Genomic DNA, 16,544 nt, shown 5'->3' with positions numbered 1-16,544 from the left:
TTTCCCGCGTTGTTTGATTTTCCCGAGTTCGGTTTGGGTTTACAGTTTCTGTTCTGCGCCGTGCCGAAATGCGCTCTCAATTCGTTTTTCGGTAAACTGAACTCCGTTTTTTCGGTTTAGACAAATACGAGCTCTGATAGAGATGCTCCAATAACCTTCACCATCTCGCTGACCCGCTCACTTATCTAAACAATCATATCGATGTCTATGTTGTCTTAGCTGGCACAACCATGAAAACTCTATGCTACTCCTCTGGCTTTATGGTATCTCCAATCTCTCCTCCACTACCGACGATGTTGCTCTATGGTATCAACATCCCTTCTTGCTTAATTATTGGCACTATAGTTGCCACGTCTCTGTGGCAAGAAGTAAACGAATCTCAAAAGAACCTGGAAGGCGAAATAATATCATACTTGAAGAAAACACACGCCTCATCAGCCACACGCAATCATTTTTCTTAATTCATAGCTAGGCCTTGTTTCTACTATTGATTGAACTAGCAATCATCGGCGCGGCGGCACGCCGCACCAGTATGGTGGCTTACTAATAGAAAAGTAGGTGAAATAACATAGATATATCACTTAGATTGTAATGTGTACAATAAAGTAAATCAACTAAAACGGCTAGGCTACTTGTGGGCTTCTATACTAACGATGAATACATCATTCTGCCAATAGCTTTATTTCCTTGCATGCATTTCCTTATATGCACTCGAAAAATGTGAGCACAATATATATGATGTAGATCACAAAAGGATGGACACGATAAAAAGCAAGGAGAGGATGGAGTGTATTAGGGAGCCAGAGAGGTCTCTCTACCATGATCAACTACTTGGCCTCTCTAACCTGATCAACTACCTAGCGTTATTGTTCTCATCTTCGAACGAAATGATAATAATATATTCGTTGTTCATCCTTGAGGAGTGGGGGCGTGTAGGGCAGTTTGGTTTCTTGGTAGAGGGGCTTGTTGCGCCACCGCCGTTTGCATAGATGGGTTTTGGTTCGAGGTGCCAATTAGTGGTTGGTTTATTGATGGTGTAGATGGCGTTCCTAGTGAAGTTGTGAGATGAAAATTTCTTAGTTGTGTTCTTTACACTATTTAGAAGCCAATTAGACCAGAATACATATTTGTATTGTTCTACATGTTGTTAGAAATTACAGGGCACTAAAACTGTACTTTACACTTTTTAGAAGCCAATTAGACCAGAAGACATATTTGTATTGCTCTACATGTTGTCAATGTTACAGGGCACTAAAACTGAACGTACACATGTTCTAATGCTCAAGGAAGTAAACAAACATGCATGGTTTGAGGAAGTTGATGGAACGGTGATTCACTTAGGGCGCCTGTAGTATCATATTGTTGCTGTAAGAGACCTCTAGCGAACATGATTAATGTTATGCATACATACAATACATGCATTATACATTATACCACTACTTGGAGCTACATTATTGATGATAGCACTGCTTGCAGCTGCATAATTACATACTCTCCAGACATACTAAATGGAAACTACGTGGCATACATTTAGATATTCTGGTACTAACTTATTTTGTAGATCAAACTGGAACTACAGTACATAAACTTCTACACCACCAGCGTCTATCGCTGAGAAATCTTCGCTTTACTCTTTTCGTGCCTTTCGCTGAACAGCAGTGTCAATAATGCTGCTGAATCCAAAAGCTAGCATTTCAGCACTGATTGTCGGTCCTATGTAGGTAGCATCTTGCTTGTACTACATACAAAGTAGTATGCTTCCACTCTCAATGTGTCTCTGGAGACACAGAATTCTATTCATGCCTATCTGCTCGGATCACCAGTTGAACCCCAGAATATTCTCCTAAGACCTTGATATGTGAAATGATGAAAATTAGTCAAGAAGGTAAATCTACTATATTCTAACAAAACATAGGCATTGCAATAATCTAGAAACAATGTGAAACCCCTTTCATGGTATACCTTCCCATGCCTGCATCAATTGAAGAGACAACAACCTCTTGACAAATTTCAATTCATGACCTTAAAGCGGAAGTCAATCACAATACGGACAAAAAGAAACCTCACAATCTCAATAAATTATATTTTGCTCAAATCCCCCCTGATTAGCAACTCTCTTCAGAATTGAAAGCGGACAATTGAATCAACCTAAGCTTGATTGGCCCAGAATCACCACTATTAGTTGTTTTCAAATGCTAGGTATTAACCTTATGATAGACAGCTTATACAAAGATATATGGAGCACATAATATCGCCCTTGCGAGAAAGAAAACTGAATTAAATAATCTGCAGACCTGAATAGAAATCTGAAGCATGAAGTTGCTTGCAACATTTAAAGAATCTCAAAATAACAGTAAGAGCATGTAAATTCATCTAGTCCAGGTATAATACCAGAACTTCTCAGTTTCACCTATAACTTCAATAATGCCTGTCATTTCTTCAGGAGTAACATTGGTAATCTTGTTGGTACCCTTAGAATGAAGTACATATTCAAATGTTCAGAATCAATAAAACAGAGCTTGGAATTAACAAACTATCAGACAAATAAAAGACTTCCTATATTTTGCAAGTCTAAGACATGTTGCAAGTCTATTTCATTGCGAATTTTAAGTTAAAATATGCATAAGAGTATGCAAGGTCGCATGAACTATTTCCATCTTACAGCATAGCAAGAATGTTAAAGGCCAAATATAAAAGAACAAAAGTACAAATTTCTGAACAACCATATACAAATAGACAAAGCAAAGTGAAACAAAATAGTGGACCCTAGTGCGCTCCATGTAGAGGTCGGGGCTCCGTTCCCCTCTTCGAAAAAAAACAACGACCGATGAAAAATCATGCAGAACACACAAACCGGTTGTAGCACTAAGACTTAAATTTGCATTGGGGATCGCATGTGCTTGCATGGAAACTTGAAGCACTGGGTGTCCTTCACCAAAGTCACTTGACTCGACTTATATTGAATCATTGGCACTGAATTTAGATTGCACATACTATGCTTTTCCAATTTGTTTGCAGCTTTAACTAACTTACCAAGTATCAATGAGAACAAAGAACAATCAGTCATAGATAGATGCAAACGAAAGATTGGTAAAATCAATTAAAAGGAGGAGCACACAATAATAATTACCTTATTGTAACTACAAATATGTATATATGTTGGCCATAACTCAAAAGCATGAATTGGTAGGACTTCCGAAATGCAAACTGAATCCGACATCAAGCGGAACATTGGGTAGCAGATTCTAGTTTTTTCCCTACTTGATTACATCGTGATTCTCTGATGTTGTTAATATTTAGTTTAAAAGGGTGTGGTATTTTCCCTTTTCAAAAAAAAAGGTGTGGTATTTAATTGAATAATCGTGAATAATGCACCAATAGCTAGGAAAAGAGAAGTTATAAAATATTTAGACCTCTCCCCGGCTTTTCGACGACTGAATTGCATCCAAGATACATATCATTAGCTAGTATGGAAACTTCAAGCACTGGCTGTCCTTCACCAAAGTAACTTGACTCGACTTATATTGAATCATTGGCACTGAATTTAGATTGCACATACTATGATTTTCCAATTTGTTTGCAGCTTTAACTAACTTACTAAGTATCAATGAGAACAAAGAACAATCAGCCATAGTTAGATGCAAACGTGAAAGATTGGTAAAATCAGTTAAAAGGAGTAGCACACATTAATTAATTACCTTTTTGATACTGCAAATATGTAGATATGATGGCCATAACTCAAAAGCATGAATTGGTAGGACTTCCGAAATGCAAACTAAATCCGACATCAAGCGGAACATTGGGTAGCAGATTCTAGTTTCTTCCCTACTTGATCACATCGTGGTTCTCTGATGTTGTTAATATTTAGTTTAAAAGGGTGTGGTATTTAATTGACTAATCGTGAATAATGCACCAATACAAAGGAAAAAAGAAGTTATAAAATATTTAGACCTCTCCTCGGCTTTTCGACGACTGAATTGCATCCAAGATACATATCATTTAGCCGTAAGACATGCGATGTTACTTTTATGCCCCATGTCTGAATCAAAAAACAACCAGTAGAAGCTTCCTAAACCTTTACGAAAGCACCATACTCTGGATGGACATGATAATACAATTTCTATATGAACATGAATGCACATGATGTAGGGAGAAATCAAAACTTAACTGAAGCTACAAATAGTTCAGTTGAGGAAAAATAACACCTAGGCATATCATTAGGCATTCCTTTAAAACGATTGTCATGCATAAAAACAATACTATACGTACAGGAAAGAACCAATATAGCCCTCAATTCACATATTTTTACTGAATGAAAAAATTTCTGTAAAGGTCGAATGTTTTCATTATCTGAGCTCACCGTAACTATACAGGAGGGGGCCTGTTCTTCTTTACTTCGGCAGTGCTAGTGCCACCCTGCGATAGAATGAAACCATTAGTTAGCCATAAAAAGAAGGTTCTTCTTTATTTGTTATTAAACGAACAATGCGTTTGTACTGACCTTGTTGCATCCTAAACTTTAAATTGCGTCAGCTTCGTGCCATCTCAATTCGCACAGTTAATCCAATTTAAAAATCGGCTAACCGTCAGGCCAGCAAACTGGATGCTGCCTAGAGTAACGATGGCTGTTTCTGAAAATGTTGTGTTAAGCACAATACCTCAGCAGTTGACGATGAAGAAATCCAATTCATACAGGATGAGGCGACGTAGAAGGCAGCTGGACTCGCTGCTGGCCGGAAATGCCACGTGCATTTGTACTAAGACCTGCACCAAACACATCACACACAACTGTAAAACGAAGAGAATAACAGAATGAAAAGTTCACGATGAATTCAGATTGACCATGCACCTATAAAACTTTCCAAACATGTCTTTTATTCAACTCATATCAGGATCAAAAGACATATGTTTTTGGATCTGTTCTCATAATTCTCATTGGATCTGGAAGAAAATCATCAAACAAACTTAATGCGCGGTGAACAAATTAGGAAAAAAAGCAAGAAAGAATGGCGAACACAGTGGAAAACTGAACCACACAAATTCACCAGGAAAGCTTCATCGTCAGAGAATATAAAATCAATGTTTCAGATTAGTCATGCAACGCCTGCAGCTGAGAGCAAGAAGCTATTATATATTTATATTCTACTTTTGTGCTTCATTGAGATGGTGAAAAGGCAAAGGCACAAGGAAATAGTCATCTGTGGATTTCAGTTAGGCCGCTGGACAATATACGGAAGAGAGTATTTGGGCTTCTTCATTGCTAATTCTTTGACCATTCACGGCTAACCTACTGATTCTTACCATTACTACTCCATGTATGCTGCTTAAGAAAAATAGTTCCGTTCAGAATTTGCAGACGCTATTGCCTGTATGACTGAACTGAAAAGATGAAATAAAAGACAGAAGATATGAGCAGATCAAGGGAAGGAAGGAAGGCGGAGAAAGGATAGGTCACCTGCACGCTGGAGCTCCCGCGCCGGTAGTTGCCGGAATAACTGCTACACTCGCGCACACCACGACTCGTCGTCACGGAGTCACCAGGAAGATCTTTTGCCTGGGCGTCGACCGTGTTAGAGCAACCGAACATACATCGTGCACATCACAGAGGAAAGACAGATGCGGCATATACCTAACCTGCCGCGACGCACACGGTTCGGCGACGCCGCTGCTTCCACCCATGCGGAATCCTCGCAACACGTCCGGGTGGCAACGTCGGCGGCGCTTAATCTCCTCCCTGCGATGGCCTGGCTCCCACCCATGGGAGGTGGCTCCTCCAGGTATGACTGTGTGACGCATCGACCCGGAGACCCGACCCAGGCGAAGACGATTGCGGTTCACGGAGGAGCAGCGCGGTGCTGCTACATGCGGCAACCCCACCGGATGACGGCGGCGCGGCTCCTCACGCCCCCATGGCTGCCGGCTCCGCATCGCGCCTGAGGTCGGCCTGGCCCCTCCTCCACGGCGGCGGCCTCGTCTTCCAGCGACCACGACCCCAGCGTGGCGTGGTGTTCGTCGCCGGCGAGTAATCTCTTCGCCGGGACGGCCGCCCAAGGCGCAGAGGCGATGTCCGGTGACGCGCGCGTAGGGTCTCCCTGACGCCACCACCGCTTCCACCCCTCTCTCCGCCGCCTCTATATGCCGCCGCCAGCCGCTCGCGGGCACCCGAGGATCTCGAGATTTGCATCGAGAGAGCGCACAGGGGCGGTATATGGGCAGGGGATCTTTCGAGAGGTCACCCAGCGCGACAAAGAAAGAGTCAAAGCGGTTCAATAAAATGGTACACGCACCCTGCTCGAAAGGAAGCACATCTAAAACGTAGTATTAAAGGAAAAGGACCACAAAAATTTCTATAGAGCACCCAAAGGGTACACGGAAAAAGAACCGCTGAAATCAACCAGAAAACTACTTACGTGTCAGCTGCAGGTTAATCCGAAAAAAACTTCAAAATTAGGAGAACAAAGATGTTTGTTAAGGTTTAATATAGTAGTTATAGTTATGGAAGTATTTTGTCCTGTTGTTCTAGGTGGATTACCATCGATGATTAAGACATGATTTAGATTATTTAGTTTTCCGCATGATCTCACACTCTACATGTTCTTCTTCCAAGATTGATTCTCCATCATTCAGGGATGATGCTGGAATCAAACATGTTTTCCTTGAATACGAAGACAACAACGTTTTTTCCCGTCATCTCATTGAGTGTGCTAATTTCCATACAATTATTATTGAAGTGTTGATACAACATATTGTCGTATGCACACATTTGTGCATTCCTTTGTGAACAAACAAACTAGTGGATGTTGTCAGCTTCCTTCGTGGAGAGCTAGCTCATTACCTATGTTTGATCAATTCGCCCGCTGATCGATTCAACATGTTGTGAAATTGAATTGCAAAAATAGTTTGCAATTGAGACATATGAATACAATGTTCATAATATAGGCGAAGTGAAAGAGAAAGCATATAATTTATAAATCGGTTGGTACTTCTGACCGTTCACATCACCAGGAGAGAAAAAATGAGGACCTTCATTTTCACAAAATTGACATGAATTATGTACTAAGTCTAGAGATAGACAGTTCACCGATTAACCTGTTATAATATTATTGCTCCCGCTCTTGAAATTATAAAAGGTTAGCAGTTGGTGTTTTCATGGGTATGTTTTCTAGTTTAAATAATAAAAATAAATAGCTGTACACACCATATCGGTGTGCGTGTGTGCAGATTGCACTAAATATCTTCTACTTCTACTTCTACTTCAAGCTAATTAAATAATGAGAATGCTAACCCACATGTTCCATGTGGTGCCCGTTGTTCTCAGAAACACGGTTATAAACCGCCAGAAACTTTCTTAGCCAAGCCGTGTGGTACTAATTATTCATTGATTAAATCGAACCTTTTAGCTTAGCAAGCCGGGCTTTAGCCCAAGCCCCTGTAATATGGAAAGATCAAAATTGTGAACATCAGCTTGGCGAAGGCACACGTGATAGCCAGCCACAGGCCACAGCCCAAGAGATCGGCCTACATTAGCTCAAGTGACATATGTAAGTTTTGCACACGAATCGATCGCCAGACCTAGTTACATATAACACTTTCACGAAAGGAATTGCGTCTAGATACATTGATAGAAGGACACGGCTAGCTAGCATCATGTCCATCTCGGCACTCATCTTATAAAAGCAAATATATTTATATCTAAAAAAAAAGGAAAGTTGGGAACAGCTCACGTAAAACCCTAAAAAACAGCACATGTGCATTTAATTTCATTCGGAGAGAAATAAAAAAGTCATAACTCTTAAACCGTATATCGAAATTGCATTTCGTTTTCACCCTTAGGCCTCTCACGATGAGATCTTCGAAACCAGATCTCATTTGTATATGTTTCGATAAACTTTTTATTTTTGAAAAGCAACTCTGTTGTAGCGAAAAATCAACTTTAGTGGTGTAGCAAAGCAACTTCGTACAAAGAGATGCTTTCACTATCTTTTTATATATATTTTTATAGCCAATTTAGTTTCTAAGATACTTACTTAGCAACAACGGCAAATAACTTCATAGTAACGAGACTTGCAGCATTGCACTACTAGTTGTCCACCATAGTTTCTAGTATCGTTGGTAACCAGACAACTTATTAGCAGCTAAAATACAACTTCATAACCAAATAGTATGTAACTTAAGCGCGGTGGTAGACAACTTAGACGTGGTGAAAATATATTAGACAATGAATGCAACTTAATCATAGTTGGTATACAACTTAACAAGAGTGTGTATGTCACTTAACAACAGTTGGTATGCAACTTAATAGTAGTGGGTCTATAGCTTAGAAATAGTGGTATGCAACTTATCACATGTGTGAAGCAAAAATTTACTTTCTACAAACAAAAATTAGCAAATGTATAGGTGAACAATTTATTGCGTGCAAAAGTATAATTTAGCTCATATGTTGAACCCATAATATACCGTCGGCAAAAATACAACCTATCACTTGTGTGAAGAAAAAAATTGTTCTCTTCATGGCAATTTTTGCCTGGAGGTACACGACTCCATCTCGATCAACACGAATGTGGCCGATCACACGAGCCAATACATGGGAAGCTATGCGAGATGCAAGAAGCCAAATGGGGTATCGCCTTAATACCGATGGTGCTTAGGTGGGAGCTCTAGGACGGTGGAGAAGGCGAGATGTGGGCGGACTATCTAGCTCGGCATATGTCAGCGGCAAGTGCGAAATCAAGCGAAGAGAGGTTGCAACATCGCGATTAGAAACTCATGCAAATTAATTAGCACTATAGGTAGACAACATAGGAGGCGAATACATGTACTAATAGATACGACCGCTCCTTGAATTAAGTTGTTTCCACTCTCGTGTGTAGAGGTAGATAACATCACATACGGGATATGCAACTTAGCACTGATGGTGTATATAACTTAGCAACAATGGGTATGCAACTTAACCTATTAAGGATGCAACTAAACCCTATAGCTATTGCAACTTAACCTAATACTAGATGCAACTTAACCCTATCGATGTTGCAATTTAACCTAATAGTAGATGCAACTTAACCTAATGATGGACACAAGAAAGCCCTATGGATGTCACAACCTAACCTACTAATGCATCCAACTAAGCCCTGTAGTTATTGCAACTTATCATCTTCAACATGCAACTTCGCTTGTTCAACTAAAACCCATTTGGTAAATGGATGAATCTCGAATAAAAGCAAGCAACTTGTGTCGATCGAGTTTTAAGTTGCAGCCATACCCCTACCGTGTTGCATTTTGTGCAAGCTATGGCTGATGCACTTCTTGACATAAGTTGATGCTACTCTGGTGTAGGGTCATACAACTTCATATATGAGGTATGCAACTCACCACTATGTGTATACAAGTTAGCGATGATGAGTATGCAACTTAGCACAAGTGTGAAGCAACAAATTAATATCTACAAAAATATGTGAGAAATCAATTTATTGTGTTCAAATAACAAAAACTTAACACATGTGGTGGCCTTTACTCCGACCCCGCCACCCTCTCTGTGTAGTCGTGACACCGCTACCGCCCGCTGTGGTCGCCTATACCATGACGTCGCCCCGCTGCGGTATCCTCCGCCATGATACCATCGGCAGCAGGAGCTCGAGTAGGCAACCACCAACAGGAGAACAAAGGGTCTGTTTGGTTAGCAGCCAATAGTAGCCATACCAAAAAAATCGGCGTGCCCATGACATTTGGTGGCTGTTTGGACTACGATCAAAAAATTGGCTCGCCCAGCTCGTCAGCGCGCTCTATGCCTCATTCTCGCCAGCGCGTGGGCGAGTTTGCGGGCGTGAAAAAGCTCCGCCAAAAAATTGGCACGGCAGGTTTCCATTCTCTCTTGTGGGCCCCACGTAATTTATACTGTATCATTTTTGTTTGTCATGTGGTGCATGCAGCACCGTAAATTGCTTGTGGACGCCATTCCGCCTGATTAGCAGCTTCCGGCGATTCTGTGCCCTGAGTTTGTTTCCAAATGAGTACTCGTATTGCGATCATCTAAAAAATCGTACTTTGAGAAAACTGCATCTTTGATCTACGTATTTTCTTGGTTTTGGACGATAGACGTGTTTAATTATTTGTGCGAACAGTTATAAAGTCACGGTTGGTCTGTTGAAAACCAAACAGAAGTCTATTATGCAAAAATTTGTGAACGGCACATTGGCTGCAATCCAAACGACAACCACATACCAAAATTTTGGTCATGCCCTTGATTTGGTCGTGCCAAAAAATTGGTGAGGCTAGTTGGGGCATAAACCAAACGTACCCAAAGAGATTCACACTGCAGAGCGCGTCGTGGCCCATCCGAGCTCCATGGCGAAAAACACAACTTAGCGAATGTATAAAACCATAATTTACTATCGATAAATGCAACTTAGCAAATTTATAGAAAAATACAACTTACGTTACGTGCGTGTGAGACACCGCGGACTTTGGAGACAAAGGGAAGGGACCCCTGGACCAGGCAGCCCAACTAAGACAGCCCAAGAGGCCAGCCAGCCCAGCTAGCCAGCGCCAAACCCTGTCCTAACGCACCCGCGCACGGGAGCGCCTATTCTCCGCCTTAAGCGGCGATCCCTATTCCCCGCTCATTGCGGGAGCGATTTGCTCCCGCCTGAAGCGGTGGACGGGGTGGGCCGGCCCATTAGCGGCAGGGTGTGTTTTTTCCTAGTTTTCTTCGGTTTTAGGCGGTTTTCTCTGGTTCGCTATGGTTTTTCTTCCAGTTTTTGGTTTTCCGTCGTTTTCCCGACTTTTCTGACCAGTTTTTGAACATTTTTTAAAATCTTGAATTTTTAAATTTTTCGAAGTTTTTCAATACAAACATTTTTTCATTTTTTTGAACTGTTTCGAATTTTGAACAGTTTTAAATTTGAACTTTTTTCATATTAGAACAATTTTTAGATCTGAACATTTTTTAAATTAGAACATTTTCAGATTCAAATATTTAAAAGTTCACACTTTTTTAGATTTGAACATTTTTTAGATTTGAACATTTTTAGAATTCGAATATTTTCCAGATTTGAACATTTTTAAATTCGAACATTTTCCAGATTCGAACAATTTTTAAATTTGAACATTTTTAAATACAAACTTTTTCCAACTATGAACTTTTTCGGATATTAGTATTTTAAAATCAAACTGAAACAAAAAGAAAAGAGAGAAAGAAACCGTACCTTTATTGGGTCGCAGTTCAAACGGCCCAGGAAGGAGGCCTTGAGCGGAGCCACCATCGCTCCCGCTGGAAGCGATGTATAGGAGCTCCCGCCTTAAGCGGGAGGCAGCGCTCGCTCCGCCTGAAGAGGTTTCCCGGCGGGCCGCTCCGAACCTTGGCCCAACAAAAGGTACTGCTTCTCCCTTTTCTTTTCTTTCAGTTTAGATCTTTAAAAAAATATTCAAATCTGTAAAAGTTTAAAAATAAAAAAAGTTCGAACTAAAAATGTTTGAATCTAAAAAACTTCGAATCTAAAAAATTTCAAAATTTAAGAAGGTTCAAATTTGAAAATTGTTCAAACATAAAAATTGTTCAAAATTGAAAAATGTTCAAATTTGACAATTGTTTAGTTTAAAAAACAAAGAATTTTAAATCGAACAAAATTCATATTTGAACAAAATTCATATTTGAACAAATTTCATATTTAAACAAATTTCATATTTGAACAAATTTCATATTTAAACAAATTTTGAATCTGAACAAATTTGTAATATAAACATTTTTAAAATCAGAGCAAAAAACAAATCTGAACAAATTTCGAAATCAGCAAACCAATGTAGCAAAAATAAAAAAGAAACCAGAAAAAAACGAAAAAACCTGAGAAAAAACGAAAAACCAGAAAACAAAGGGCAAAAACCATACCTGGTAGCCGGTAATGGGCCGGCCCACACCGTCCGTCGCTTGAGCGGGAGCGAATCGCTCCCGCATTGAGCGGCGAATAGGGATTGCGCCCGCGCACGTTGGAACTCCACCCATCGGTCGATCCCCTTCACGACCTCGATGCCCCGGCGGCCGGCGCCCCTGCTGGCCTTGCTCCGGCCACACGCGAACCGTGCCCCTACACACCTCTCGTTCTCCCGACTAGCGCCACCTCTCCCAGCTCGTCCCTAAGCTCCCAGCCACCTCCGGCTCCGGCCTCCTTCACCGATGACGGCAGTTGCAGCGGGAGGAACTGGTCGGCGGAGGAACTGCAGCATTGACAAGGCGGCAACGCTGCAGGCATCTGAGCGGTAGGGGTCAATGCTGCCGCACAAGACTACCAGCCTGAGAGCATCTCCAGTCGCGTCCCTCAAAAAACGTCCGGCACAAATGATTTGGGGGACGTTTATGACCGCGCCGGACAAAAAGAGATCAAAAATATGTACAGAAAAGAGGCCCTTTCCAGCCGTGTCCCTCAAACAGCGTCCGGATGCATGTATCTTCTCTTTCTTAATACTTGGTCCCATTTTGCTGGCCTCACATTGAACCACGTCACTGGGTCAAATTTTGTGCCACACCCACGCGCCCCGACACGTCTGGTTGCCCTTCCTCTCAACACAACACGCCCGAACGGACGTCCAGACCACCACGCCCCCGTGGGCCTTCCTCTCCAGCCGCCACGCCCGACCGGAGGCAGGATCGACCACGCGCGCGGGATCCTCTCCCTTTCCTCTCCAGACGCCATGACGGAGCTCGGAGGCAGAACCGGCGCGCAGATCCGCGCGGATCCTCTCCCTTTCCTCTCCAGAAGCCCGAACGGAGGCAGAACCGGTAGATGGGTTAGGAGGCCGGTCCCTTTCTGTAAATACTAGGTATAGGCTGTTGTGGTTTCTGGCTGTATGTCGTAGTTTGAGCTGGCCTCCGGTTCTGGGAAACCACCGGTGGGTCGCCTGGGCCGTGGCTCTTATCCTCGTCGTTGCCTATGGTGTCGCCGGCGGCAGAGTCCTCTCGCACAAGCTATGCTCCAATAAAGGTGCCCCTTCGGATCCAATTTTGCGGCTTCCGGTGTTCTGCTTGCTTCGATCTCACGGATCGAAGGCGGGGCGAAGGCTTTGGATACGGTACGGTTGGGTCCGTCGATCCGTTGTCCATGGCGGCGAGTCGGTACTCGTCTGCGCTGCTCCGTCTTCGATGTCTCCTTCCCCGTCTCGGTTAAGCCTCTCCATGCCGCGTACGAGCTGCGGCGGGGAGTTGCCGGCGATCTCCTGCGTTCCGCCTCCTTGGTGTAGGCCACGGATGGGGAGCGAATTTGGCACGAGCTTCTTCAATAAGCTCGGTGGAGCTCGTCTTCTTGGTGTTCTTCCCCGATCCGAGCTGTCGTGGTGGTGGCGGAGAAGGGAAGATACAAGGATCCGAAGCTCCGGGGATTAACCGTGAAGCTCTTCTCGCGGAGTTCATCCACGGAGGCCATGATTGCCAACGTGATCCGCGGCCAAGGGCGGCCACTCCGCGGCTGTGGTGTTCGAGCGGCACTACGGCTTCTTCTTCCTCCGAGCCGGCGAGCCATCGCGGAGGATCTTCGGTTTCGAGCATGGCGCGACACGGCGGCCTCGACCCAAGTGGCGTAGTCCCCGGTGTCGTTGTTGGTGGCCATGTATCGAGACCTTGGCAGAGCTGCGGCGAAGACGAAGGACCCGATTGCTTTTTTGATTTTACTTCTAGGGTCTTGTTTGCATATGCTGAGGGCCAGGTTGTTATTTCTATTTTTCTTACTGTCCTCTTTGTAACTTGTTCCGCCGCTTAATACAGCTTCCGGGGCCGTTGGGCCCTTTCCCCGTTCAAAAAAAAAAAGGCAGAACCGGCGGGCGGATCCTCTCCCAGTAACAGCAGCCCCCGTTTCATCTTCCTAATCAAGATCAAACTCCTCCGCTGCCCCGCGATGCGACGTACGGCCTCCTCGACATAAATGCTCCCACAGCCACAAAAAGCATATGAAGCACAACCGGCCGCGCGGCCACTCATCTTCTATTCCCATTTATCTTGCCATTTATTCCCCTCCCATCCTTTTCCAGTACAGGTCCCGCATACACCCTTCATCCTGTGTTGCATCCGGCCGCCTCCAAATCCTACTGACCATGCTCTTCATCCATCCACTCCTTCCCCACTAGAACGGTATGAATTTGTTGCTCCAATCTCTCTCTCTCTCTCTCTCATAGAATTTGATGATTTATAATGGAATCAATTTGTTTCTTCCGGATCTATTTTTGTTGTCAGGCAAGATTTCTTTGTTATTTAGCAAACTGTAAGGATTGTTTACCTACTTTCAGGATATGTTGCGAATTGTTAGACAAAAATCGAATTTCTCCCCTTGCAGCCTTGCCGGAAGACAGTATGATACTCAACATTTGGTATGTGAGCCCCAGTTCCTCTTTCAATGATTCTGATTTTGTGTGCTTTGTCGAGTTGAATTGCAGATGTATCGATGCTGACTCAGGGGAAAAAATCCGACAGACATGCACAGGTGAGTTTCCAATCTCTCGATCTTGCAAATTTGCTTCTGATCTCTCAACACTACCTTGAGCTCTGCTTAAAGCAGAGCGTCCAACGTTGGTCAGAGGAGGGACTTATTTCATGCATGGTGGCGTTGGCAACTACAACAACAGCTATCCTTAATAGTTTTGATTATGGTTCTATCAGTTTATTACTCAAAACAAATCGAGCTGCTGCCGGATGCTCCTCTCGATGCAGCTGCGCCAATGCAGGCCCTTTAGGAATTCGCCAACATCCGCCCTCTAATCCGGTTGCAATGATAGGATACAACGGTAATTGGCATGTCAATGCACTTATCTATGCTTCGCCCGAAAGGCCTTTCAAATTATCTTTTATTAAGCATCATCACAGCAGTCTGAAATAACATAGGCTTCATTTATAATTGGTTAAGTAGAATCCATCTGTGAATCCAATATTCTGCAACATTTTCATTGGGGATTCTTTCTGAAACATTTATCATTGAGTCCGTCTTATGACAGCTCCAGCCTACCTATGTTTGAGCTATTTATTTTTGATTTTTTACCAACAGATTAGAACACCAAGAACCACCTCAATGTCAAGGATGTATCATGTTACTCATTCTCTCAAAAATATTATATTTCCCGATATGTTTAATAGAGTATTGTATGTTCTTAACAGGAAGTCCAGAAGGTATGCCATTCCAAGCCCCTTTCTCTCTCATTCATTTTGCTACGGTGTTGTTTATGCGGCAAGTGCTTTATATTGTTTGACTGCTTATGCCCATGATTGATACTCCACTTACATTTAACTTTTACCATCCTTTTAGGTCACCTACATTTTAATTGGTTTGTTCGTTCATAAATTTACGATTCTCAACATTTGAGTTGGAGAATTTATCATGTTAAGCAGCAACATACAGGCAAGGCATTGACAAAACCAGTAGTATATTTTTCTATGTTATGTTACTAATTAATTAATTCTCCTTTTTTTTGGATCATGACATCTACTTTGGATCTTCAGTTTGTACCGTCCTTTTCAGCTAGCAACTTTTGCCCTACCAATACTGGCTTTGCTGGAGCATGGCACACCACTAATACACTCATAAAAGTATTATTATTTTTGCATCCCTTTCTCTGTTAGTTTGCATGCTGAAGCATAGAAAATAATATGCAGATTTGTATTGGTGATAAGACATTGTTTTATATGCAATAAAAATCTTCATCTATCGATTGTGGCATTTTTGTACCATGTTTCAGCTCAACATATTGTTCACCATAGTGTTCTCTCTTATGTGCAATGTGCTCTTCATCAAGTTGTATTCTCATAGTTGATGTTCCGGAGAGCTACCCACTCAAATTTTTGACTGATTTCCTTGCATTATTCCTTCAACTATTTTAATGCTACTACAGACCAGACAAGAAGGTATTTATCCAACTCTGTAATATAAAATGGTTAATCATGTTTCAAATTTATTATTCATCAATTGCTTATTGAGCTTGCTTTGACCAAAATTTTCTGATATACAGATGAGTCATTAGACTGCAAAACACTGCCCGTGCGTGTTTTAGATTAGTCTTATTAGCTGAACGGATGGATCACCCCACCTGAGCGCATGCTACCATTTCGTGTAAAATGTATTGTTTATGTTAGCGCAACCGAGCTCATTAATTCTCTGCATACCATTTTTCTCTCCTCATTGACCATTTTCTTTATAAAGTTCATACACTGCAATTGTTATTGGTAGCCTCTTATCTCTGATGTCCTGCTGCAACGCGCGGGGTATCATCTAGTTTTAATAGAAGGGATCACCCCATGTGAGAAAAGTAGGTGAGAGAAATTGTAGGGAAAGAGAATGACATGTGAGGACTAGAGGCTGCATGCATGCATGTGGGCGCTTATTTTGTGTCCGGCGTGACACTACTAAGACGCGATTTTTCTCATTTCTTGTCCACCGTTCCCCAACACGACTGAAGATGCTCTGAGCAGCCACTACTTATTGGGATGAAGTTGTAGCATCTTGGACGACGCGAGTTCACGTCACCAAGGGACCGAAGCCTTTCCTTTTCGGCCGCTCAAGTACTCCAGTACTATACTA

General features: G+C 42.5%; 3 long non-coding RNA genes across 4 annotated transcripts; 1 reads left to right on the top strand and 2 right to left on the bottom strand.

Moving 5' to 3' along the window:
* Nucleotides 1–1,379: 1,379 nt before the first annotated feature.
* LOC124696761 lies at nt 1,380–2,620 on the bottom strand. Its single transcript, XR_007000727.1, has 2 exons — nt 2,392–2,620; nt 1,380–1,850 (listed from the first exon to the last, which is right to left on the bottom strand). It is a non-coding gene; the product is annotated as an uncharacterized LOC124696761 (long non-coding RNA).
* Nucleotides 2,621–2,645: 25 nt separating this feature from the next.
* LOC124696760 lies at nt 2,646–5,158 on the bottom strand. Its single transcript, XR_007000726.1, has 4 exons — nt 4,850–5,158; nt 4,659–4,764; nt 4,502–4,512; nt 2,646–4,416 (listed from the first exon to the last, which is right to left on the bottom strand). It is a non-coding gene; the product is annotated as an uncharacterized LOC124696760 (long non-coding RNA).
* Nucleotides 5,159–13,947: 8,789 nt separating this feature from the next.
* LOC124696759 lies at nt 13,948–16,234 on the top strand. 2 transcript variants are annotated; one of them, XR_007000724.1, is made up of 3 exons: nt 13,948–14,110; nt 14,266–14,327; nt 14,413–16,234. It is a non-coding gene; the product is annotated as an uncharacterized LOC124696759 (long non-coding RNA). The 2 variants fall into 2 exon arrangements; XR_007000725.1 differs by having other exon boundaries at nt 14,266–15,871; nt 15,976–16,234.
* Nucleotides 16,235–16,544: the final 310 nt, after the last annotated feature.

Source organism: Lolium rigidum, chromosome 3 (genome assembly GCF_022539505.1).
Source record: "Lolium rigidum isolate FL_2022 chromosome 3, APGP_CSIRO_Lrig_0.1, whole genome shotgun sequence".
NCBI lineage: Eukaryota > Viridiplantae > Streptophyta > Magnoliopsida > Poales > Poaceae > Lolium > Lolium rigidum.
The sequence above is the reverse complement of the archived record's forward strand: the minus strand, read 5'-3'. Positions and strand labels throughout refer to the sequence as shown.